At 44.8% G+C, this 24,088-nt stretch overlaps 1 long non-coding RNA gene across 1 annotated transcript in view; it reads left to right on the top strand.

Annotated features, from left to right (window-relative positions):
* The window catches only part of LOC118092830 (uncharacterized), a 50,681-nt gene that overhangs the window by 6,147 nt on the left and 20,446 nt on the right, over nucleotides 1-24,088 (top strand). Inside the window, exons 2-3 of the long non-coding RNA XR_004693571.2 lie at nucleotides 5,555-5,627; nucleotides 7,296-7,675. This is a non-coding gene — a long non-coding RNA (uncharacterized LOC118092830). The remainder of the gene's footprint in view (nucleotides 1-5,554; nucleotides 5,628-7,295; nucleotides 7,676-24,088) is intronic.

Raw genomic sequence — 24,088 nt, 5'->3', positions numbered from 1 at the left:
CACTGTGATATATCTGATAAGTGGTTCTCTCTCTCTCTCTCTCTCTCTCTCTCTCTCTCTCTCTCTCTCTCTCTCCTCCCTCCCTCCCTCCCTCCCTCCCTCCCCCCCTCTCTCTCACACACACAAATTAGAAACATGCATTTCTATAGGGCTTGTTTTACTACGAGTAGGGTTTCAAATTTGATTGCTGATGTCTAATCCAGCGGTGCAGACAGAACATTTTAAGACTCTAGACTTGGTTATCGTTTGCTTCTTCCTCTTACACAGTAATGTGTTTTACTTGCTCGCTTCAAAATGTGGCAAGCCAGCCCAGCTACTTTTGGGGGGCCTTTCTGCTTATTCCACTTTTGGGGGCCATCTGCCCCCAAAGTCCTGCCCTGATGGCAGCAGTGTGCCTACCCCCTCACAGAAATTTGCAGAAGTTTGCAGGGTTCCTTGTATGAGAGGAATTGACTGTGATTAAATCTGATGAAGACTGTGTTATGGAAATGCCCCTTTATGCGGTGATGCACATTACAGGCTCCTGCCAACCTAGCAGTTTGAAAGCACGTCAAAGTGCAAGTTGATTAAAACCGGTAGGGACCCAGGTGGCGCTGTGGGTTAAACCACTGAGCCTAGGGCTTGCTGATCAGAAGGTCGGCGGTTCAAATCCCTGTGACGGGGTGAGCTCCTGTTGCTTGGTCCCAGCTCCTGCCAACCTAGCAGTTCGAAAGCACGTCAAAGTGCAAGTAGATAAATAGGTACCGCTACAGCGGGAAGGTAAACGGCGTTTCCATGTGCTGCTCTGGTTTGCCAGAAGCGGCTTTGTCATGCTGGCCACATGACCTGGAAGCTATACGCCGGCTCCCCTTGGCCAATAATGCGAGATGAGCGCGCAACCCCAGAGTCGGTCACGACTGGACCTAATGGTCAGGGGTCCCTTTACCTTTACCTTTACTGCTCCAGCGTTTCTGTGCACTGCTCTGGTTTGCTAGAAGTGGCTTAGTCATGCTGGCCACATGACTCGGAAGCTGTATGCCGGCTCCCTCAGCCAATAAAGCGAGATGAGCGTGGCAGCCCCGGAGTCGTCCGCGACTGGACCTAATGGTCAGGGGTCCCTTTACCTTTTTACACTTTACAGGCAGTTGTGTTTGCTGTGAGCAGAGGGCATTTCCCTGCCAGCAAGCTCATTGGTGTCGCACGGTCAGGTGTGCGTCCTTAAACACCCATGAGGAGAGCTACAACCCTGTGGGACCTTCCTCTAAGTTCATGGACGTTTTAAGGATACACACCCAACCCTTCACGCTTTCATTGCATCAAATGCAATTTGATGCATCAAATGCATTAGGGCAAGCACAGACGTGGATCATCGCTAGGGACTTTGGGCATCCGAAAGAGTAGCCAGCCGAGGTATTGCATAGTGACCGATTCATCTCCATGACCAAATGGCCAGTCCCTCTCTTCTTCTTCTTTTCTTCTTCTTCTTCTTCTTCTTCTTCTTCTTCTTCTTCTTCTTCTTCTTCTTCTTCTTCTTCTTCTTCTTCTTCTTCTTCTTCTTCTTCGTTCCCCCCCCTCTCTCCTCCCTTCCCTGCACCCCGTTATTGTGCTTGCTTTGGCAGAGGGGTTGCCTTGCTAGCTCTTCAAATGCAAACAGTTATTTTGTTTGTTTTTCAGACAGTGGTGGTGTTTTGTAGGCACACGGAATGGAGCGAGGCGGGTGGGCAAAGGGTAGCCGGGGGGGGGGGGGGAGTGGAGAAGAGAGAAGGACTCATTCCCATTAGCGGAGTTCTTATTAAAGCTGGGTGCGCAATGGCCAGTTGCTCGCCACAAAACCATATGCTGCTTCCCAGACATAAATCCCATGCAGGAACAAAGCCTTCTGTACCTTGGGCCACAGTTTGTTCTTCCTCCCTCCCCACTCTCTCATGCCGGAGGTTTCCTAGTGCCAGGGAGATATGATAATTCTCATGGAGAGAGAGGGGGGGGAGAGAGAGAGAGAAGGAGGGAGGATAAAAATGCCTTTGCTCTTTGTGTCTGTTTAATTCAATGCGAATCCCCAGCCCTGGACATCATGAATGGTGGCTTTGTATTGGCCTTTGCTAAGCCTCAACTGCCAAGTCTCCCTCCCTCCCTGGCCTCCCCCTTGTTTCCCACCATTGGATGCCGATTAACAAACTAAATTATTTTCCCTCCCTAATGATGTTTTCCCACTTTGCACATGGGGTGGATGGATCTGGTGGGGGAAGGAAAAGCTGCTTGCAAAAGGAGATGCTAACCCAGCCAGAGAAAAGGAGCTGAGAAAGGAAGGAGCAGGATTAAAGAGCTTGTTTGCTCGTGTGTGTGTGTGTGTGTGTGTGTGTGTGTGTGTGTGTTAAACGTGCTTAATGGTGAGGATTTTTTAATTTTTTTATTTTAATTTTGCTTTTTCTAGCGTTCCTTCTAATTACATGAAGCAAAATGGTTCGCAAGGCACCCTGAGCCAAACCTTGACTTAGCGACAGCGATGCTGTGCTAAACCAAGGTCAAGCCGGTGTTTCTTGAGCCAACATCAAGCCATGGTTACAGCTTGTGGTTAGCAAGGGTTGCTACACTTTCAAAGAGTCAAAACAAAAGTTGTTGAGCTTTTGGGGGGGACAAAGTTGTTCAGCATTTTTTTTGGGGGGGGATTTGCCAACAACATATGCCTGGCATATTCGAACATTTTCAAGACATTTTCAGTGATTTTCAGAAGTTCTGCTTGGACGCTGTTTCCGATGGATGATTCCCAGATATGTCTGGGGAATTCTGGGTGCGTGGCAGCCCTACAAGGAGAGTGTTTAACTGTGATTCCTGGTTTTCCTCTGGAAACCGACACGATATCGCTGAGCCACAGTTTAGCATGCTGTGTGAACCAGCTCACTGTTGTGATGTACTGATGAGGAGTCCATGGCTTAAATTTTATCTCTGCCCATAAGTTGAGCTCATTGCATGGCCTTAGGCAAGCTAACATATTTTCAGCCTCCCCGCCCCCAATTTCAGGATGACACTACCCTACAGGGCTGTTGTAAAGGGACATTGATCTGAGCTTTACTTCGTAGTTCTGTTAGTTTAGTTTATTCCATTTGTCCCTTGCATCTCACAGCTTTAAAAGTGATTTATAAGGACATTACTGCACACAATACCACTTAAGATGAGGGTGGGGAATCTTTTTTTCAGACCAAGGGCTACATTTCTTTCTGGGCAGCATTTCTGGGGGCCACATACCAGTGCTGAATGGGGCCAGAGCCAAAGCTGGGTGGAAGAATGAATTAAAATTTCACCTAATTGTAGATTTCAACCTGTATCTCCCCAGCCCTTGCCCTGCAGCCCCTTATTAACAGTGCCCTGTTTCTCAGTGCTTATTGTTTTAAATGTTTTTAGATGTATCATTGTTCAAAATATGTTTAATTTTTGATTGCATTGCTTTGTCACTGATGTGTTTGCTACCCTGGGCTCCTTTGGGAGGAAAGGAGGGATATAATGTAATAATTAAGTCAATTATAAAACAAATTGCAAATGGTCACCTGGGTGATCTGTGGCCTCAATCCAGTATACCTGAAGGAGCGTCTCCACCCCCATCGCTCTGCCCGCACTGAGGTCCAGCGCCGAAGGCCTTCTGGTGGTTCCCTCTCTACGAGAAGCCAAGCTACAGGGAACCAGGCAGAGGGCCTTCTTGGTAGTGGCGCCCGCTCTGTGGAATGCCCTCCCACCAGATGTCAAAGAGATAAACAACTACCAGACTTTTAGGGGACATCTGAAGGCAGCCCTGTTTAGGGAAGCTTTTAATGTTTAGTAGATGATTGTATTTTAATGTCTGTTGGAAGCCGCCCAGAGTGGCTGGGGAAACCCAGCCAGATGGGCGGGATATAAATAATAAATTATTATGATTAAGCTGCAAAGTCTCTCCACAACTCTACTAATGGGTGAACTGAGAGTGGGGTGATTCACAGTACAATGATGCTAAGGCATGTCGTGAGTTACTAGTACATGCTCCACCCAGGTGGGGTGAAGGAGAATTTGAGTGCAGAGAAGAGATGCACGAAGCTATGATATGAATGCTTGAAATGCAACAACATCATCATTAGTTATTAATAATTATTATTATCAGTGCACGGTGAAGAGAGAATGGGTGGCAAGCAAGATCTACACAAACAGGAATGCATAGCCAAAACAGTACGTTAAGAGCTTTCCTGTACATAAAATGGATTGTGGTGATAGGCTAATTTTTATTATTTTATTACATTTACGGTACATCTTCCAAGGAGCTTGAGGTGGTGTACATGGTTCTCCTCTTCCTCATTTCATCTTCACAACTAGCCTGTGAGGTAGGCTTAGGCAAAGAGATGGTGACTGGCCCAAGGTCATCCATCCCATAAGCTTCACGGCTGATATAAGCATGCAGTCAGCGAGGAAACTTGGGACCCATACTGAGGATGATGGAAGTCTTAACATATGGGGAAAAATAATTTTATAAGTTACAATTATTATTTTTTGCATTTGATGCAATCTGTTTTTTCTTTTGTTCTGTTTGTGGTGAAGGGACTTAATATGTAAAATAATAAAGATTAAAATGCAAAAAATGAGAGTACTTCAGGACTGAGTGGGGATTCAAACCATGGTCTCCCAGTTCTCTAAACATTGTGCCACACTGGCATTAAGGGACGTGCTAGATTGTATAATTTCACCGGTGTGGCTGATTGTATTTATTTTTTTAATGTTCCCCTGTGAAAAAGAAAACTTCCCTATACAGTGGTACCTCTACTTATGAATTTAATGCGTTCCGAACACACATTTGTAAGTCGAAAAAAATTGTAAGTCGAATCCCATAGGAATGCATTGGGAGAAAAAATTCATAAGTCGAAGCAACCCCATCTAAAAATTCGTAAGTAGAAAAAATCCTATCTAAACTGCATCCAAGATGGCAGACGGAGCTCCATTTGTAAGTAGAAACATTCATAAGTAGAGTTATTTGTAAGTAGAGGTACCACTGTATTTAGTAGACTAGAATATGGTATACCGGAAAACGTGAGACCAACTGGTTATGAGGTCCAAGGTAGAGTGTGTCATATTCCCACCTGTAGTCTGAAATGGCACCTTTTGGAATTCTTCCACCTCATATTGCTTAATGCATAGATAAGCTCCTAGGTCCTATCTCTACAACTGAGGGATGGAATAGTAAAAATCTGGGTTGGTTTTTTTTTTTTTTGGGGGGGGAGTGTCACCACAGACTGTAATACTTCAGACTGCAACGTGAATATATCAAACACACATTGCATTCCCTCTTGAACCCACATGCCTACAGCTTAAAGTGGTGTAGTTTGGCAATGACTTCACCACTTGATTCTGTCAAATGAGTATAAACTGGAAAGCAGCCTACCAAGCGGAGTCCTCAAATTTCTTATTTTAAGGCCTGCATAGATCATCCGAAAACTAAATTCTCTTTCGGCGTCCATTTTTCTGTGAATGACAAGCAGTAATTACTTGACATCCATCCAGACGTGTGGGAGCCTTTCTCTAATTGAGATGAATTTTTTTCTTCTTCTTCTTCCTTAATCAGACGTGACTGAGAGTTCATGACTTGGGATGTGGTGACACAAAGAGACAAGACACCTCTCTCTCAGCTTGGAGAGGTGAGTCAATGGACTTGGACACAGAAGGCAGTGGGGCTGGGTGGGTTTTTGTTTTCTGATCATGCACATTCTATGTATGGGAGCATCTACTCCAGAAAACAAGAACCAATCATATTGGTTGCTTTGGGTGCTCCTATGTAAAAGGCATAAGATGAAAAGATATTAGTGGGAAGAGAGTCAGTTTGACATAGTGGTTAGAGTGTTGGATGGACTGGGGAGACTCAGGTTCAAGACTCAAAACCATACATTTAAAGCACATAGATTCCCCCAAATAATCCCGGGAGCTGTAGTTTGTTAAGGATTCAGATTGTCCAATGTTATCTACCCCAGGCTTGGGGAACCTTAGGCCTATGAGTCAAGCTTTACCCCTCCAGGCCTCTCTATCTGGAATGCCATGTTTGACACCTGAGGTTTCCCATTGCTGGAGAAGATGATACTAAAGCAGTTTCATATATTCACATATCCTGGAGGTAGAGTGAGGGAGAACAGACTTATTGCATGATCTACCACTTCTGTCACTTTCTTATCTTCACTCCCTTCCCCAGGGAAACTTGGTTTGAGTCAGGATGACAAACACACTTCCTAGAACATCCATGAGTTTGGTTGTGGTCCTCCCCTCCCCTCCAAAAAGTTAGCTACTGCCCATCACCATAATCAACAATGCGGTAGGAATTGGCCCTGTGACCCAACAAGATCCAGAGTGGGAGGGCAGGTATCTGAATCGCATTGAATTCAGAAAGGTAGCAAAGGTTAATTCACACCCAATTAGTGAGTTGCAAATGGCTAGGAACAAAGTACCAATTATCCTGGTAGCAAATGTGTTCATGCTTTAGCTCATAGGTGGTGGCAGACTTACAGCCTAAGGAGTGTGACCAAGTGCCTTTTTTATTTAAGGATGAGCAAAGTGTACGACCTGTTCTGGCCATGTTGGGTGTTTGGATAAGAGTGAAGGGGAACTGACCCAGAACAAAGAGTGTGTAAGGCAGTAGAGAGCAGGTTTTGGGGCAGGTTTTGTGGCGGGGCCGTAACTTAGTTGTAGAGCACCTGCTTTACATGCAAAAAATCTCAGGCTCAATCCCTGGACTTTCTGGGGGAGGGTGGGGGGATAGAAAGGATTCCTGCCTCAGACCCTAGAGAGCCATTGCCAGTCTAAAACTGGGCATTATGGTCTAGCAGTCTGACTCTGTATAAGGCAACTTCCTAGGTTTCTGTGTTCAACCAGCCAGAATTGGGTACTTCAGGACCTCGGAGAACTCCCCTGGATGAACTGAAGTTGTTCTGACACATTCCAAAGGCTAACCCTTATATTTGCAAGCTGGCCTGCTAACTGCCAGATTCATACCTTATATATGTAAGAAAAATGTCATTGTTACCAGATAGGACTCGCATTACTTCTGTGCTGCTGTGGTGCAGATATTGCCAGTGAGGAGAGGGAAACGATCTCATCCTTTTGCCCCCACACAAGAAATTCTGGCTCCATCTTTTATTGTGCCTTAAGGCCCCAAAAGCTGAGTGCTTGTGTCTGTGAGTACAGTGTGAGAGTGTACAGTGATATATCAGTTCACAGGGATTATCTGTGTTTTTGTCTTCCTGTGTGTAACCATGGCATTATGCCCATGTACCGTACTCTGTGAGTAATGACGCTGTGCCTTATTGTCTCCCGCGCAGAGGCTGTGCGACATTCTGCTGCCGAGATAAGGAACTTCCAATTTGGCACGAGCTGCAAACGGCGATGAAGATGGAGGGCCACTGCGTGCACCTCTGGCTTTTAATTCCCCCTGCCCTACTTCCTCCTCCTTAGTCCTGCTCTCCCCTCCCTCAAAGCCCATCCGTGCTGTGTGCAGTGCCCTCAAAGAGCAAGTGGGAGGAGGCTCTCTGTGTGTGTGTGTGTCTGTGTTTGTGTATGAAAGAAGGGCAGCCCCTCTCCCCAAGAAGAGACCCTCTCAACAACTCCAGGCCACCCTGCCGCAGCTTATAGGTTCTCGGTGCCAGGAAGCCATTTTGATGGAGTCAAATGCCGTTTTGTAAGATGGCCGCATTGACGTGAGGTAGGTTGCACAGCTGCTGAATCGTTACCGTAATGCTGAAGCCCGCCCTCTCCTCCCTTTTGATCTCACTAATTAATTAACCCACAACGGCAGAACAATAGGCCAAGCTGGCACATCGCCGTTTCTGTCTGTGCCACCTCCTTCCTTCCTCAGGCAGAAAAATCCTTGCCCTCCCGCACGAATAATTGAACTAATGAACTAATAATTGAACTAATGGACTTTTCCCGCTTGCCCTTCCTCATATATATATATATATATATATATATATATATATATAATATAATATAATATATATATAGTATGTGTTTATGCCTGTCTGCTGCCCATCCTGTTATCCAAATGAGGGTAGAGGGAGGGAGGAAAGAAATTGGTGCATAGGATGGAGTGGGGAAGAAAGGAATGCTTATATTTGCTTGCATGCAAAAAAAAAATCCTTAGTGATTTTTAAATGGGGGGGGGGTCAGTGGGAGTGAAATCCACCCCCCCCCCGGTATAAAACCCATCAGAGAAATGACAGGATGAGCTAGCTTTGCTTTTGGTATTGTAATAGCAAACTGTAATGTCTGTTATTCCACTATGTATACGCATAAACACATATGCTCAGTCTCTGTATATTCAAATATGTTACCGTATTCAAATATATCTGTAGGTAATTTGACATAGTACAAAGGATAGAAATCCACCTGTTCCTTTGTTTTGACTTTTTATGACTGCCTGGCCTATTAATGTTTTATTTTATCTATCTATCTATCATCTATCTATCTATCTATCTATCTATCTATCTATCTATCTATCTATCTATCATCTATCATCTATCTGTCTATCTATCTATCATCTCTACCCCACCTTTCTTCATATTAAAGACTCAGTGCAACAGGATAGAACACCCCACCCCACCCCACCCCACCCCAACCATACAATATTATCAAGTCAAACAATGCAGAATCAAGCCAATCCTATAGGTCGTTACTGCAGTAGACCGCTTCCTGTTGTGTGTGTATGTGGTTCTGTGTGTGTATGAATGAATGAATGTTACCAGGGGTTGTATTCAAATTAGGAGAGTGTTCTGTCAGACTTCTCCTTGGTGCAACGGAATGTTCTCTCTTTCTCTCTCTCCCCCCCCCCCCCCGGTGCTCCGTAAATATCTTCTGGGTTTCCCCCCAATGCGCCAGTGGAGGATGGCATGGGGTACACATGGGGGAAGAGGGGAAGATCCCCTTGTGCTAGTACAAGAATTTAGTAGAACGCCACCCAGATTACCTATATGTGTATGCATAAGTGTTAAAAGGGCATAATATACATTTGTTACTCCTAAAGAGGATCGATTTGACATTCCCCTGATGCCAAGGGGTAATCCACACTGTTTATTCTTACTTCTGCTTTCCATGTAGCAACTCTGCAAAAAATACTACACAGGAACCCCACTCCCATTTCAGAAGTAGTCCCGAAAACTTCGTAAATGGAGGTGCCCTTTTGTGCACGCACACGGTGCGATTGAGCACTTCTGCGCATGCGTGCGTGTTGAAACCCGGAAGTATTGCTGCATTCGCAACCCGTAGTTTGCATATCCAGAGGGATACGTAAGCAGAGGTACGAATGTGTGTGTGTGTGTGGAGAGAGAGAGAGAGAGAGAGAGAGAGAGAGAGAAATGTGAGTGTGCACGTATTAGGCATGACTAGTTTCTCCATTCTCTTAAAAGAGAATTTCTCATTTGACCACAGCATTTGGCAGGTGCAATCTGAAACAATGCCCTGGCAATTTTGTAATTTCTGCTGCAAAACCAAAATAAAATCTAAACAGTGCATGAGTTAAAAATAGGTTCTTTTAAATGCCGCCTTGTGCAAATATACATTTTGGAGGCAGACTTGCAGTTTAGGGAGGGCAGGGGTGGGGCTGAAGGGACATTGTGCCTCTCCCCTCCCTGAGTTTCAGGGCATATGCAAATAATCTTTTGGAGAGCTTGCTGTTCTGATTAGCTCTCTGGCCTGTTGCAGATGTAAAGTTGCCAGCTTCATAAACCATGGTTTATGAAGCCAGGAATGAGCATTTAGAGCAATACCCTGAATGAATGTTGTTTTAAACAATTAAATAGGCCCACGTCCTAAATGTTTACGCCACAGTCATGTATCATTTCGGATTTTAACTTCAGCTTGTGGGTACCAGGGAGGACTCTGTGGGTGCATATGCACTCTCAAGCACCCCTGTTTTATGGCATTGGGCCTGTGGGAGCATTTCTCCTCAAGCTTTTTGGCTGAGAGAGGTGGCATCTGTCCAGCCCCCCCAGTACCTTCTGGGACCAAAGCCGAGAGCGCTCTCTCCCTCCTACTGCCTCAAAGCTGCTGTAGGGGCTTTTTCTGATCTCATGCTGTCAGCTGATGGTGATGGCACACATGAACAATTTTGGGTCATGGTACTATAGAAATGTGCCTAACATTGAGTCAGATCATTGGTCCATCGTGTCTTTCCTACACTGTCCAGCAATTATTCTCTTGGGTTTAAATCAGGTATCTGTAGCCTTATCTGGAGATGTTGAGGGCTGAGCCTGGCAGCTTCAACATGGAAAGCAGATCCTCTGCTGCTGAGCTATGGCCCTTTCCTAATGTGCAGTCCTCACCGATTTTCAGGGTGAGGTGCATCAGGTTCTAAATGAAGATAATTTTGTATTGCATGGGGAAGTTTGCCCAGATGTTTGTGGGGCACTCCGCCTCTGGCACACCCTCTCTTCCAGTTTGAGTGCCCCACATGTCCACAACACAAGCACACACTTCATATTAGCGGGGAAATGACGCTATCCTTAACCTTAGCGCTAGTGGGATGGGAGAACTTGTGGCCTTCCAAATGTTGTGGAGCTCCAACTCGTATTGGCCCTGCCAAATATGGCCAGCGATAAGGAAGGATGGGAATTGTGGTTCAACAATAACTAGGGGGCCACAGGTTCTCCATCCCTGTTTTAGATGGCTTTAAAAGAATTGGGTGAAACTCAGCAAGTTAAAAGACCATCTACACAGGGCCAAATCGACTTTCTGGATTCAGACCATGACAGATTTTTTTTAAGAATGGTTTTTTTAATATAAAAAGGGGAAAAAACAACAATTTTCCCATCAGTGCACCACACAGTTACATCCTGATCCAGCAAAAGAAACAGGTTTCCATGTGCAGATCAATATTTTAGATTCTCTTTCTCCCACACTTGCAGTTGGTGTAGAGAGTGCCGTTTGATGTAGTGTTTGAAGACATTTCTGTATTCAGACCCACCTCTCCCCTTGCCAAGCTTTTGAGAAAGTTCTTAATTTCATTGTGAGATTCTGGTTCCTGAGTGACCTGATAAGGCCTGCATATCTGGGAGACATTGTGGCTCTGTGCACTGCGCGAAGAGGTACTTTCTTTTATCTGTCCAGCAGTGCTTCCCTGACACCACCTGGATTTTGGACATTGTAGAGGAATTTCACATTTGCACCACAGGAAGTTACTGGTGTGCTCACATCTATTTCCTGTCAAGCTGCTTGCCTCTTGTCATCTTCATTTAAAAGCCTGCTCTTCTTGGATGTGTATAGTTGACCGTTTAATGATTAAGAACATAAGTTAGACCCTGCTGGATCAGTCCAATGGTCCATCTGGTCTTTTATACTTTTCTCTCAGTGGCCATCCAGAGGCCTGTAGGAAACCCTCAAGCAGGGTCTGAACACCACAGCATTCTCCTCCCCTATGGTTTCCAAATGTGGAGCTATAGCATAACTATTTGTCCTTGATAGCCTTCTCCTCAAGAACTGGTCTAATCCTCTTTTGAAGCTCCTGTAGGAACAAGTTCCATAGTTTAACTTTGCATTGCACGAAGAGGTACTTTCCAGAATCTTCCAGCATTCAGCTTCATTGCATGTGCACAAGTTCTAGTCTTATGAGACTATCAAATTCTTTTTTCTATCCACTTCTTCCACACCATATATAATCTCATAAATATCTATCATGTCCCATCTTACTTGCCTTTTCTTTCTACTAAAACGCTCCAAATGTTGTAACTTTTCCTCAGAGGGGAGTCACTTGATGATTTCGGTTACCCTTTTCTGAACATTTCCCAACTCCTGTCATCCCTTTTGAGGTGAGGGTTGTGGAAAGAAGGGCTGCCTCTATGATTTTGAGCCTCTGCTTAGGACCTGACCTTTACACCTAAATGGAGAATCTGGCCACCTCTGATGAAATCCCTTTTGGACACTGACCGATTCCCTAACTGAAGCCATGACATAGCATCTTTGTTTTGGGATATCCATTGCTAGTCCTACACAGTGCAGGCAGGCCTATCAAAATTGATTTACATGGCTAACTTAGGTTCACTTCAGTAGGCCTACTCTTGAGTGGAACTTGGTTGGATGCAACCCATGATGTGTAATGGAGAGAAGCTGGGACCCCCCTCCCCCGCATGCACTTCTGGCATATGACAAACAAACAAACAAAACTTTAATAATAAACATGCATGCCTTTGCTAAAGGTAATACAGTGGCACCTTGGTTCTTGAACACAATCTGTTCCGGAAGTCTGTTCGACTTCTGAAATGGTCAAAAACCAAGACACGGCTTCTGATTGGCTGCAGGAACTTCCTGCACTCAAGTGGATGCCACGTCGGACGTTCAGCTTCCGATAAACGTTTGAAAACTGGAACACTTACTTCCGAGTTTGCGGCGTTTGGGAGCCAGTTTGTTCGTCAGCTAAGCCATTCAAGAACCAAGGTTCTACTGTATCCCCAAACCTTACCTAGTGTTTAAATGCATTTAAACATGTGCCACATATAGTCTTAACTAGAGTTGGCAGTATTGGGGAGCTGGTAATTGGTAATGGGAGCTTTCAGGATTTAATTTTACTCTTATGTGACTCTTTACAAAGTCATCTGTATTTGTGATGATGGGCTCCATAAATCTCACCTGTCTGTCTCCCTTCCCTTCTTCGTCTGTCTGTCTTACCATGTTCTATCCATCTCTGCCCTTCCATCTGTTTCTTGAGATGTGTGCCTTGGACTGAAAAAGCATGTTAACAGTGTTCATGGGGGGTAGTGGGTGGGTGGGAATTTGTCTGGCTGGTATCATAAATGTGCCAATGGGGGAGGCACTGGGTCAGAAGCCAGAAGTGACCAGATGGTGTTCCAGCTTTTCCAAATCCTTGTCTTGGGGCCCCTCCCCTCTTGAAAATGGTCAAACTCCTCGCTGCTACGAGTCTTCATGATCCTACCTAATCTCTCTTGGATTGGATAGAAATATGCCCTTCCAAGCAGAAACCGACGCAGCCTCCCTTGTGTCCATGATCTGAATATGGAGGCTCAGATCTCTAAGCCATGGAAGGGATTGTGGATGCAAATTCAGTACTTGCAACCTAGTGCTGGAAAATGGGAAATGCAATTTTATTGGAGAGCAAGTATACATGTAATGAAGAGAGACGGGGAAACGCAGGTTCATAGTTGGGTGGGGATTCTATTCCAACTGGGTGGCTGTGGGACTGCAAATTCTCAGCCTAATTTATTTATTTATGCATATTTAGATAATTTATATTATTGCCCTTTGCACAGGTCACAGGATGGTTTGCAATAATAATCTACCTCACAGGGCTAATGTAAGGACAAAATGTGTGCGTGTGGGACCCCTGTATACTGCTCTGAGCTTCTGGGGTGCGGTGGGATGCAGAGATACAGACAGGGAAAATGCTATTGATGATGGCTACTTGATAGCTTGATCGGCCTCCACAATTGGTAGGAGTAACGCTTCTGAATGCCAGTTGCTGGAAACCACAGGACAGGAGAGTGTTCTTGTGCTCTGATCCTGCTTGCTGTTTTCCCACACACATTTGGTCAGGCACAGTGAGAACATCATGCTGACCCTAGATGGGCTATTGGTCTGACCCGGCAGGGCTCTCCTTATGATCTTATGAAAACTGCACAGATGCAAAATTCATTGTAACCCCCGCCCTGGGATTGAAATAGAAGGCAGGAGAATGTTTTGTGAATTTTGCGAAAGTAGCATTTCCAGAAAGAGAACAGTCTTAAGTCTGCTGCAGCAGAAAGTGAAACAATGGAAGAGGCACCTTAAAAGTTGTAAGGACTGTATCTGATTAAGTCCTATTCAGAGTAGATGCATTGAAATTAATGAACCTAAGTGAGTAATGTCTACATTCAGTAGGTCTACTCTATGTAGGACTAGTGTTTGGTACCACTCTAATATGTTTATTATGCCATAAGCTTTCATGGACTAAAGACCACTTCAGATGCATGAAATGTTATTCTAAGTTGACAGATATGTGCATGCAGGCATGCATGCGTGCGTGCGCGCACACACACAATGGAATGGAAGAAAGGAAGTAAGCCTTGAGACTAGAGGGAAATGAAATGAAAATGCCATACTTTTTGCACGTGTATTTTGAGTTTTTCCTTGTAAAAACTGTCCAAAGGACCTGAATATCTAGGCGAGCTTGTGGCAAAATTCAAATCCACCAATGCAAATAAAGAACTTGTTTTCCTGACGGTTTTGCATTGTGTGATTTGCACTGGCCAGTTTCTCTCCGCTCTTTCCATATATGTTGGTTTCAGTTCTACAGGGTAGTGGAACTGCTGTCTTTTCCCGCTTTTAAGGCTGTGATCCTAGCTAACACTTACTTGGGAGTAACTCCCACTGAACTCAACATGACTTACTTCTGAGTAGATGTGTACGGGACCACATAGTAAGAGTGCGATCTGGGCCTGAACTCTCTGAAAGGCCTTGGGGCAAGCCACAAACTGCAAAACATTTTCATGCCTATGACCTCAGCCACCTTTGCGATAATCCTGTGAGGTGCGCCAGTAATTATCCCCACATACACTTGTGTGCTGAGTGATTAGGGACTCTCTAAGGCCACCAAATGAGTCTTATGGCCGAGTTGACCTTTTGATTTGGTGTGGCTTGTGGTGTCTATTGCTATAGGCTAGTTTAGACTCCTTGGATTAAAGGAATCAGGAATTCCTTATGCCCAACAGCTCATAGGTGCTGGGTGTGTGTGCTGATGAATCTGTCTAAATAAGCATGTCTAAGTATATCACCACTAATGGACATGGTGCTTTACACAGCGACATATTGAAATCAGGCAGGCACCTTCATGGTACTCTTTTCAGCGTTTTCAGCAAAAAAAACCAATTTCGTTTAGATGAGCCTACCCAAATATTTAGAATGTCGACATGTGTTTAATGTGTTTTCAGTGTATTGTTGATTTTAATTTTTTGAATGTTTTAAATTGCTGTAAATTATTTTATTGATAATTTTATTGTTTTGTAAACCACTTTGATGGGTTTTTTTTTTTAAAAAAGCAAGCGTATACCGTATTTTTCTGTGTATAAGACGCCCCCACGTATAGCACGGCCCCTATTTTTTGAGCACCAAATTAAGAAATAAATTTATTTATATATTTAATCGCAACATTCCATGTATAAGATGACCCCCAACTTTAAACTTTTTTTAAAAAAATGGGGGGGGAATATAGTCTTACACACAGAAAAATACAGTAAATTGTATTAAATAAATAGGCAATTTCCATAGAGCTCGCACTCTGAAACAGCCTTCACCAACCTGGTGGCCTCCAGATCTGTTGGACTACAATTCCTATAAGCTGACACTTGTAGTCCAACACATCTGGAAGAAGGATAGATGGGAGTAAGTGTCCCTTTTTATATATAGATACAATTTCAGCTTCGTTTCAGTTTGGATGAAGACTGTTAAACACAGGGCTGCGATGTGAGAAGGGGGCAACTCTTTAAAATAAGGATGTCTGGCTACCCTAGGCCAGGACTTACCATGGCTTTGTCTGCCTGGCTAAGAAGGTGAAAGTGAACCAAATTGGACAAGGTTCTGCTCTCGCGCAGAGGTGGGGGCACGACTTTGGCTCCCTGCCAACTACAGCTTTTGCAGCCTTTTGTTATCTGATGTTTCCAGCGCATGCCTGGCAATCCATTATTTAGGATTTAGGTTACGGGTGGTGGTGTTTTTTTTTGGTGTGTGTGTATGTGCGTTTCTTTGTTCCGTTTTTAAAGGAGGAAGGTTTTCGCTGTGGAATTATGTGGATTTTCTAAGGGTGCTCCGGTGCACGCCCAGGGACACACACTGTGGCTCTCCATGCATGTGATGAGGGTAAAATGAGAGGTCCAAGCATGAAAGATTAGGCATGCATCTAAGGACCTGCATGGGAAAGGTGCCAAGAAGCAAATGATCAAAGAGGAACATGTGCATCCTGCACTAGAATTTGCTGGACGGCCAGATCTGTTGCAATTTATTTCCTTTCTTTCTCTCCCTCCCTCTGCGTTTGTGTAGGTCCCTGATTGCATGGCCAGCTTAGGGAAGGCTTGCAGTCTGACCTGGTGTAATAAGGAAGCTGGCATAGACAAAGGAAAAACCAGGGCAGGGGGTTACTACAGCTCAGGGCTGTAGTAGTTGAGTGAACCCATAACGATGGAGTAAGTTGGGATTCGTCTAGCTCAGAGGTGAGGGACTTGTCTTCTGCAAATGTTGTTGGGCTTCAACTTGCATCTTCATCCCTGATCATTAACTACATTTAGTGTTGTTGTTGTTGTTAAAAGACAGGTTAAAAAAAAGTACAGTATCACAATACAAATATTTAAAATGCCCTAAATTAAACTTTACAGTTATGGTTGAGAGGCAACCTTTTGCTGAATTTCAAACAGTCAGGCTTGATAATTTAACTGTTTTGCTATAATGTCAATTCTTTGATCAATTAATTGGAATTCATTTAGAGTTAGAAAAGAATGGAAACACACACATGGATTTATATTTTTATCATATTTACTTTTTGTAATTTTCTATGTATGACTTGGTGTATGAGGTGACAAAGTACTGTATATTTTATAATTATAATATGTATATAAATCGTGTATGGTTTTTTTAAAAAAGATAATAGGAAATTTTGGTAGTGTGCAATTTCAATCAAGTGGTGAATTCATTCAAAACAGGTGATGATGAACTAATCCTTTTTTAAAATTGGGGAGCAGCCTTGTGGCCCAAATGGGGAGGCCTGACAGGCCTAATTAAGCCCAGTAGATGGAGGTTTCCAACCACTGGCTACTTTGTCCTCATCATGAGAAGGGCCATAGTTCAGGGGCCATAGCTCAATTGCAGGTATAATATCCTGGGCTCAATCCCTGGTGTTTCCAGGTAGGGATGAGAACCCCAGCCTGGACCTCTAGATTGCCAAACTGTATAATCCTGACCTAGATGGACCAATGGTCAGACTCAATTTAAGGCAACTTTCTATGTTCCTATGAATTGAAGAATTGCCCTGGTGAGCCAGATGAAGCCCTATCTAGTGTAGCATTCAGTTATTAACAGGGGTTAACCAGGTGCTTTTAAGTGCTTTGCAACCAGAGCATGAAGGTGATAGTCTTCCCTGGTAGCTGGTACTCTGAGGTATACTGCCTCTTAATATGGAGGCTCAACTATCTACAATTCTACAATTCTAGACCTCTGCCCTCCATAAATTTGCTTAATCCTCCCCCTTTAAAAAAGCCACCCTGAAATAGTGGCAGTGAGCCCCATATGTTTCTTGTATCTATTGATTTGTATATCCTGCCCTTCTAGTTTCCATGCACCACTCAGAGCAGCATTGTGCATCATGCACACATTTCGCCATGACTCTAAAGTCCAGCAGCAGTCAAGACTCAGAGTCAGAGGTTGCAGATTTTCTAGATCAGGAACCAGGCCAGATGTGGGGCCTGCAGCTGATTCTGAGGAATGTGAGCTTCCAGAACAAGCTCTTGTATCTGTAGGGCCAGAGCCTGGACCCTCACAGACACTTTCCTCTCAACCTGAGGAAGCAAGTGCCTCATCCCCCAGGATCTCACCAGTCCAGTGGTGCAGGTGGGAGACTTGGAAACAGAGGAGGAGCACTTATCTTCAAGCCAGAATCTGGAGTTAGTCCCAAGGGAGCGGAGTCTGAGAGAGACGATCCAAGAGGAGGAGCTTTAAAAGGCTCAATCTGCTCTGGCCTTTGTGGAGAGTTTTTCAGTTGGAGCTATCCATGGTCCTGCAACTTTTGACCAGCCTTGTCTTCTTTTTCGTGGGACCTGGCAGCGAATCAGATCAGAGCATATTTATGCATTAAATCAGGGGTCAGCAAACTTTTTCAGCAGGGGGGCGGTCCACTGTTCCTCAAACCTTATGGGGGCCGGGCTATATTTTTTTTTGGGGGGGGGGAATTGAACGAATTCCTATGCCCCACAAATCACCCAGAGATGCATTTTTAAATAAAAGGGTACATTCTACTCATGTAAAAACATGCTGATTCCTGGACCGTCTGCAGGCCGGATTTAGATGGCGATTGGGTTGGATCCAGCCCCCGGGCCTTAGGTTGCCTACCCATGCATTAAATGCACAACTGCTGCCTTTTGTCTGTCCTGAACCTTAATGCAAGACTTTATTGACCACAAGAGAGAAGGATCTCTCTCTTTCTCTCCATTCATTCTCTCTCTCTGTGGTGTTTGTAACTTGACAGCCTTTAGACTGAGAGTGATCAGGAGAGTTAATCATGACCTTAGACTAGGAGAATTGGCCAAAGGTTGTCATCCTAAATGCACTTTCAGGGGAGTAAAAGGCATCTTGCTCGGATGCACCTCTGTGCTTCTGGGTAAACCTGTTTGGGCATTTGTGTTGCGTTTCCGTTTATGAACAGCTTCCTACAAAATGTATTGAAGTGATTTAACAATAAAAACACAAACAATGTGTGCATTCGCCCACACCAATTTCATATATAAAAACAACTTAAAAACCATTAAAGACACAGACTAGGATAAAAAAAATAAAAATCTCCACTTAAAAAGCTTGCTGGAAAAGGAAAGTCTTCAAAAGATGGCAGAGGAGGTGCCCCATCTCATACGTAATGGGAAGGAATTCCAAAGGTGGGTGCCGCCACACTAAAAGCCTGATTCCTACATCATACAGAATGGACCTCCTGATGAGATGGTGGCTGTAGGAGGTCCTCTCCTTCAGAGCACAGCAATTGGCTGGGTATATAGGTTGTGAGATGATCATTTAGATACCCTGTTCCTGAGCTAAATAGGGCTTCATAAAGCAGTGCTAGCACTTTGAAGGTAGCTCAGTAGCTAATTTGCAGCCAATGTCAAGTTACCGTAAGGCAGGAGTGGGGTAGGACATCTTTTTCAGCTGGAGGGCATCATCCTGTTTTGAGCAACTGCCTTGGAGCCACATGCCAGTGCTTGGTGTGGCCAGAGGGAAAAGTGGGAGGAGCAATGAATCAAAGTATTACTTTTGTACAATAGGCCACTTTTAATACGCTCTCACATCACCCTCTCTATCCTTCCAGGCAAGCAAAGTGTGGGATCAGTGTTCAGGGATGCATTCCAGCCAGGCAAAAACACTCAAGTAGGCTGCAAACAAGATGGCAGTGAGGGGTGGGGCCTGGACAGAGGGTGTGTGGCTAGGGAGGGTTCTAAGGGCCAAATAGAGAGGCCTGGAGGGCCGCATTCAACCTCTGAGCCTGAGATTCCCCACCCGTGTTGTAAATGATGCGAAATAACTACTCTGTATTTAAATTGTTGCGGAGCTCTTCGTGGGCGCCAGATTGTAGATTAGTTTGGCACAAGGCCACACTGGCCCTGAACGTGGCTGTTCAGCAGGGATGAGGAGCGGACAGTGCATGGGCAATGACAGTAACGAACTGCCAGAGATGTGCATGGCGGCCACATTTATACTCTCTGGATTCTCCCCTCTTTCCCCATTACTCAAAGAGGATTTTAGCTTGCAGTTTCTAAGGCCTCCCTTTCTCTTGCCGTTGGCCCTGTATTATTCTGCCACAAACTGAGAGGGGAATTCTGTGTGCAGGTTTCTAGAAGTGTCAGAAATGATCAATAGTCAAATGCAAAGATGGTGGTGAGCAGTTAAGGGAAAGCACGCGAGGCCCGTGAGGCCTGTCAGTGATAATTCCTGGAGGGGGCAGAGGGGTTGCTGGTGGATCGGAATTGCCTGCATTCCAGCCCTAAGGCAAAGTCCAGTCGATGACCACATAGCAGGCCTGGGTAAAAGTCAGAAGCTATATCTGCCTGCTTGACTCATTCTGCCTGGAGGGGAGGAGCATTGGAAGCTGCCTTATGCAAGATTGGGCTTCTACTTGTCTGTCTTGCATGGGAGTACATAAGAAGAGAATTGTTGGATCAGGCCAAAGGGCCGTGTAGGGTAGCATCCTGTTCTCACAATGGCCAACCAGATGCCCATGGGAAGCTCACAAGCGGGACCTGAGTGCCACACTTGTGATTCATGGCAACTGGTATTTAGAGACATGCTACACCTGAAAGCAAAGGGAGAGCATGGGCATCGTTAACTAAGAGCTACTTGTAGCCTTATCCTCTGTGAATTTCATCGCAAGAACCATCAGTCCCTGATCTCTGGCAGAGGTGTGTTCATGTCGCCTGCTCCCTCCCTGACCACCCATGAAAGCATCATGCAGTGGGTGTGATACTTGAGTTCTATGATGGAAGCAGGGGTGTGGGTAGCGCTGTGGTCTAAACCACTGAGCCTCGCCAATCAGAAGGTCAGCGATTCGAATCCCCACAATGGAGTGAGCTCCCATTGCTCTGTCCCAGCTCCTGTCAACCTAGCAGTTCGAAAGCATGCCAGTGCAAGTAGATAAATAGGTACTGTGGTAGCAGGAAGGTAAAAGTTGTTTCCATGCACTCTGGTTTCTGCCACAGTGTTCCGTTGCACCACAAGCGGTTTAGTCATGCTGGCCACATGACCGAAAAAGCTGTCTGTGGACAAACACTGGCTCCTTCGTCCTGAAAGTGAGATGAGCACCGCAACCCTGTAGTCTCCTTTGACTGGACTTAACCGCCCAGTGGTCTTTTACCTTTACCCCCCCCCCAGTTCCTAGCATTATTTGGAGGAAACCATGACTGTTAGAGATATAACTGTTATTGAAGCGAAGGGTGTTGGTTAATGTGCCCAAGGTCCCTTAACACAGATGAGTTATGCCGTAACAGTTGAGAGATTCTCAACATGCTGCCTTGTTTGAAAAACACAACACACATCGCCAGATCACAGAAATGCTAGTAAACAAAAAAAGTAGACCACGCAAGATGGAAGTCGGCCAATTCCTGTTTCAGCTTATCTGTAAAGGAAGCCTCTTATGAAAGAATTAACCATTTATCTGCTCTGAGACGGGCAGAATTGCAACAAACTTGAAGATGAAGAAGGAGATTATTTTGTTCTACTTAGTCTTTTTTGTCTGGTGACTAGATAATGCTGGAATCGCCTGCAAGAAAAGCCGGGAGAGAAGGAGCAGTAGATTAAATACTCATTAAATACTCATTTATTATTTCTGTGCTACTACAACTAGGACTGGGTGCTCAATAATGGTGGATGTAATCCTTATACTATTTGTGTGAATGTTTAATTAGGTTAGACAGGCTTTGTAAATATAGTAAATATAGTTTTGCAGCATACGCATGCAACACTGAGCTGCCCTACCATGCATTTACACTTGGGCACGTTTATGCAGTGAGGTGTGTATGCTGGTATGTCTATCATCATTTTCAGTTGCGCCCATTTCACACCTCCCTTTTGTTGGGATGTTCTTTGGCTCTCCCCCCCCCTCCAAACTGACTAAATCAGCTGTCAGTAGATTTTATTTATTTTAAATAGTGTGCTGGAGTACACGGAAATCTAGTCGCACAGAGTCTTACACAGCACATAAACTATGGAACTCCCTGCCACAGGAGGCAGTGATGGCCACCAGCGTGGATGGGTTTAGAAGAGGATTGGACAGATTCATGGAGGACAAGGCTCTCAGTGGCTGCTAGCCATGATGGCCATGTTCTGCCTCTACCTTTGGAGGCAGCAATGCTTCCGAATACCAGTTGCTGGAAACCACAGGAGCGGGGAGGGCTCTCGTGCTTGGGTCCTGCTTGCTGGTTGCCCACAGGCATTGTGAACCAGGTATAAATATTTGCATCGGGGTGGATATCGTCTTTAGCATTTGAAACTCACCTGGGTGCATCACAGTCCTGCATTTGAATTCATCGCATTTGGTAGTGTTTTGCCCGTTCCAATTAACTCAGGGGTCAGCAAACTTTTTCAACAGGGGGCCGGTCCACTGTCCCTCAGACCTTGTGGGGGGCTGGACTATATTTTGGCAAAAAAGAGAGGAAAGAACGAATTCCTATGCCCCACAAATAACCCAGAGATGTATTTTAAATCAAAGCACACATTCTACTCATGTAAAAATACACTGATTCCCGGACCCTCCACAGGCTGGATTTAGAAGGTGATTGGGCTGGATCCGGTCCCCAGGCCTTAGTTTGCCTATCCATGTATTAACTCAAGCCTGTTAATTGAGTGAGGTATCTAGACACTGAATTGTCTTCCCGGATTTACATTTGCACACTCTAAATCCACATAATCCCATCCTGACTGTCTTGAATTGTAGTCCATGTTTCACGTAACAATAATGTGTGCATGTATTGTGAATAATAATAATAATAATAATTTATTTATACCCCGCCCATCTGGCTGGGTTCCCCCAGCCACTCTGGGCGGCTTCCAACAAAACATTAAAATACAGATATCCATCAAACATTAAAAGCTTCCCTAAACAGGGAGGTTTACTCTCAAAGTCTTTGTTCAGCAATGAATCTTTGCAGTTCTTTTTGTAACCATCTTGTGCATGGCAGAAAGAAACGGACACAGTTCTGAATGCATTGAATAATTCCAGGGGATTTTTTTTCCCAGTAGAAACTCACTGGAACTGAGTTCTGGCACCTTTCAGGTAGGTGCTACTGCCATTATAAGAAAACAAGGGAGAAGTTCATGGTGAGCTCCGGCACCTCTTTTTCTAGAAAAATAGCACTAAATAATTCCATACAAACAAACAAATGGCCAAAGACATTAGCAAAATCAAAACTTTGCGGACCACCTTATGGTGAAATAGATGATTAAAAAGTTCCTGCCCACCTAAGTTTTTTTTTAAAAAATAAATTAATTAAAAAACAGCTTTAAAAGATTAGCTTTCTTTGTATCCTGGAACACCCACTTTAATATTCACATACCATCAATGTGTGCCTCCCAATCACGCCTCCCCCTCCAAACACTCAGAAAAAATGTTTGGGATTTCAAAATCTGGCATACACCAAAGCCATCGTGAGATCCACTTTGCAAGAACTTAACCTGCCCGAAATAGGTATAATTAGCAACAAGAACATTCCTGCTGGATCCATTCGAAAATCCATCTTCTCCGGCGTCCTGGTCTCATGGCGTCCAACAAAATCCCTGAAGAAGCCTGCAAGCAGGAACTGATTGCACCAGCACTCTCCCCTTGAATAGTAGAAATAGAATATGGCCATTGTGGCTAGCAGCCATGGAGAACAGCCACTTGCCTCTAGTTGTAGGTGACAACTCACTCCACGACAGCTCTCTAAGGAAACAGGACATCCACATAGTCGGAGAGGAATGATGGGTTCCAGTTCAACAAACGGAGCACTACGATGCCCTCATACAGATCCAGCCAGATGGGCAGGGTATAAATAAATTATTATTATTTATTATTATTATCCGTCTCCAAGAGGCTTGGCTGGAGAGCCTCCGTCTCCAAGAGGCTTGGCTGATGAACCAGCCATTAAAACAGCATCTTGTATCGATGCGATCCAAGTGCAGTTTGGAGATCCTGAAAGATGGAATTAGGAAGTGGGACCCACAAGATTGCGTTTTTGTAACTTTGGGGGAGAACTGTAATGTGTAGCTGTTGGCGTGCTTCCTCCCCACCCCCCAAACACTCCCACCGCTGTCCTAATAGATGGCTCTTTGTGTGCATGCTTGTCTGGGGCAGGGCTATTTGCATATTGAAAAGACTTTATTCTTTAGCTATCCCTTGGCTCCGAAGAGCTGGGCGAGACATCCTCAAAGGATGATACCCACAGTGGCGGCTGATCTGCAGGCCAGGTGTAGCTGGCCCCCCTCCCTGTGCTGTTTGAGCCCCATCTGCTCCACGTGTTTATGGTCATGTTCCCACTGGGGGGGGGGCGTATATGTGGGAGAATTAAACCTACCCTGCCAAGATCTCCATTGTAATTTATTGGCTGGAAAAGGGAGTAAATTAAAAACAAACACACAATCACAAAGCTTGATGTGCACCCCTTTAAAAAAAGGAATTCCACCCTTCAGATAAGCTGTACATCGACTCTTGCTTTTCTTCTTTCCTCGATCTGCTACCAGCAGTGGCAGAATTTAGAAAATGCCCCAGGCTGTAAGTGCCCTCATTGTAACTGTGACACTGCTCTGCAAGGCTGGGTTTAAGTCAATGTTGTTTTAGCTGCAGAATGCCAGTGAGGGTGGGCTTCAAGCCATCTCCCTGAGCCTCTGCTGATCGTGCTTCTTTTACCTTCTTTTCTAAGGG

Source organism: Zootoca vivipara, chromosome 14, assembly GCF_963506605.1.
Source record: "Zootoca vivipara chromosome 14, rZooViv1.1, whole genome shotgun sequence".
NCBI classification, from domain to species: Eukaryota; Metazoa; Chordata; class Lepidosauria; order Squamata; family Lacertidae; genus Zootoca; species Zootoca vivipara.
Note: the sequence above shows the minus strand (reverse complement) of the source record. Positions and strands in the feature narration are given on the sequence as shown.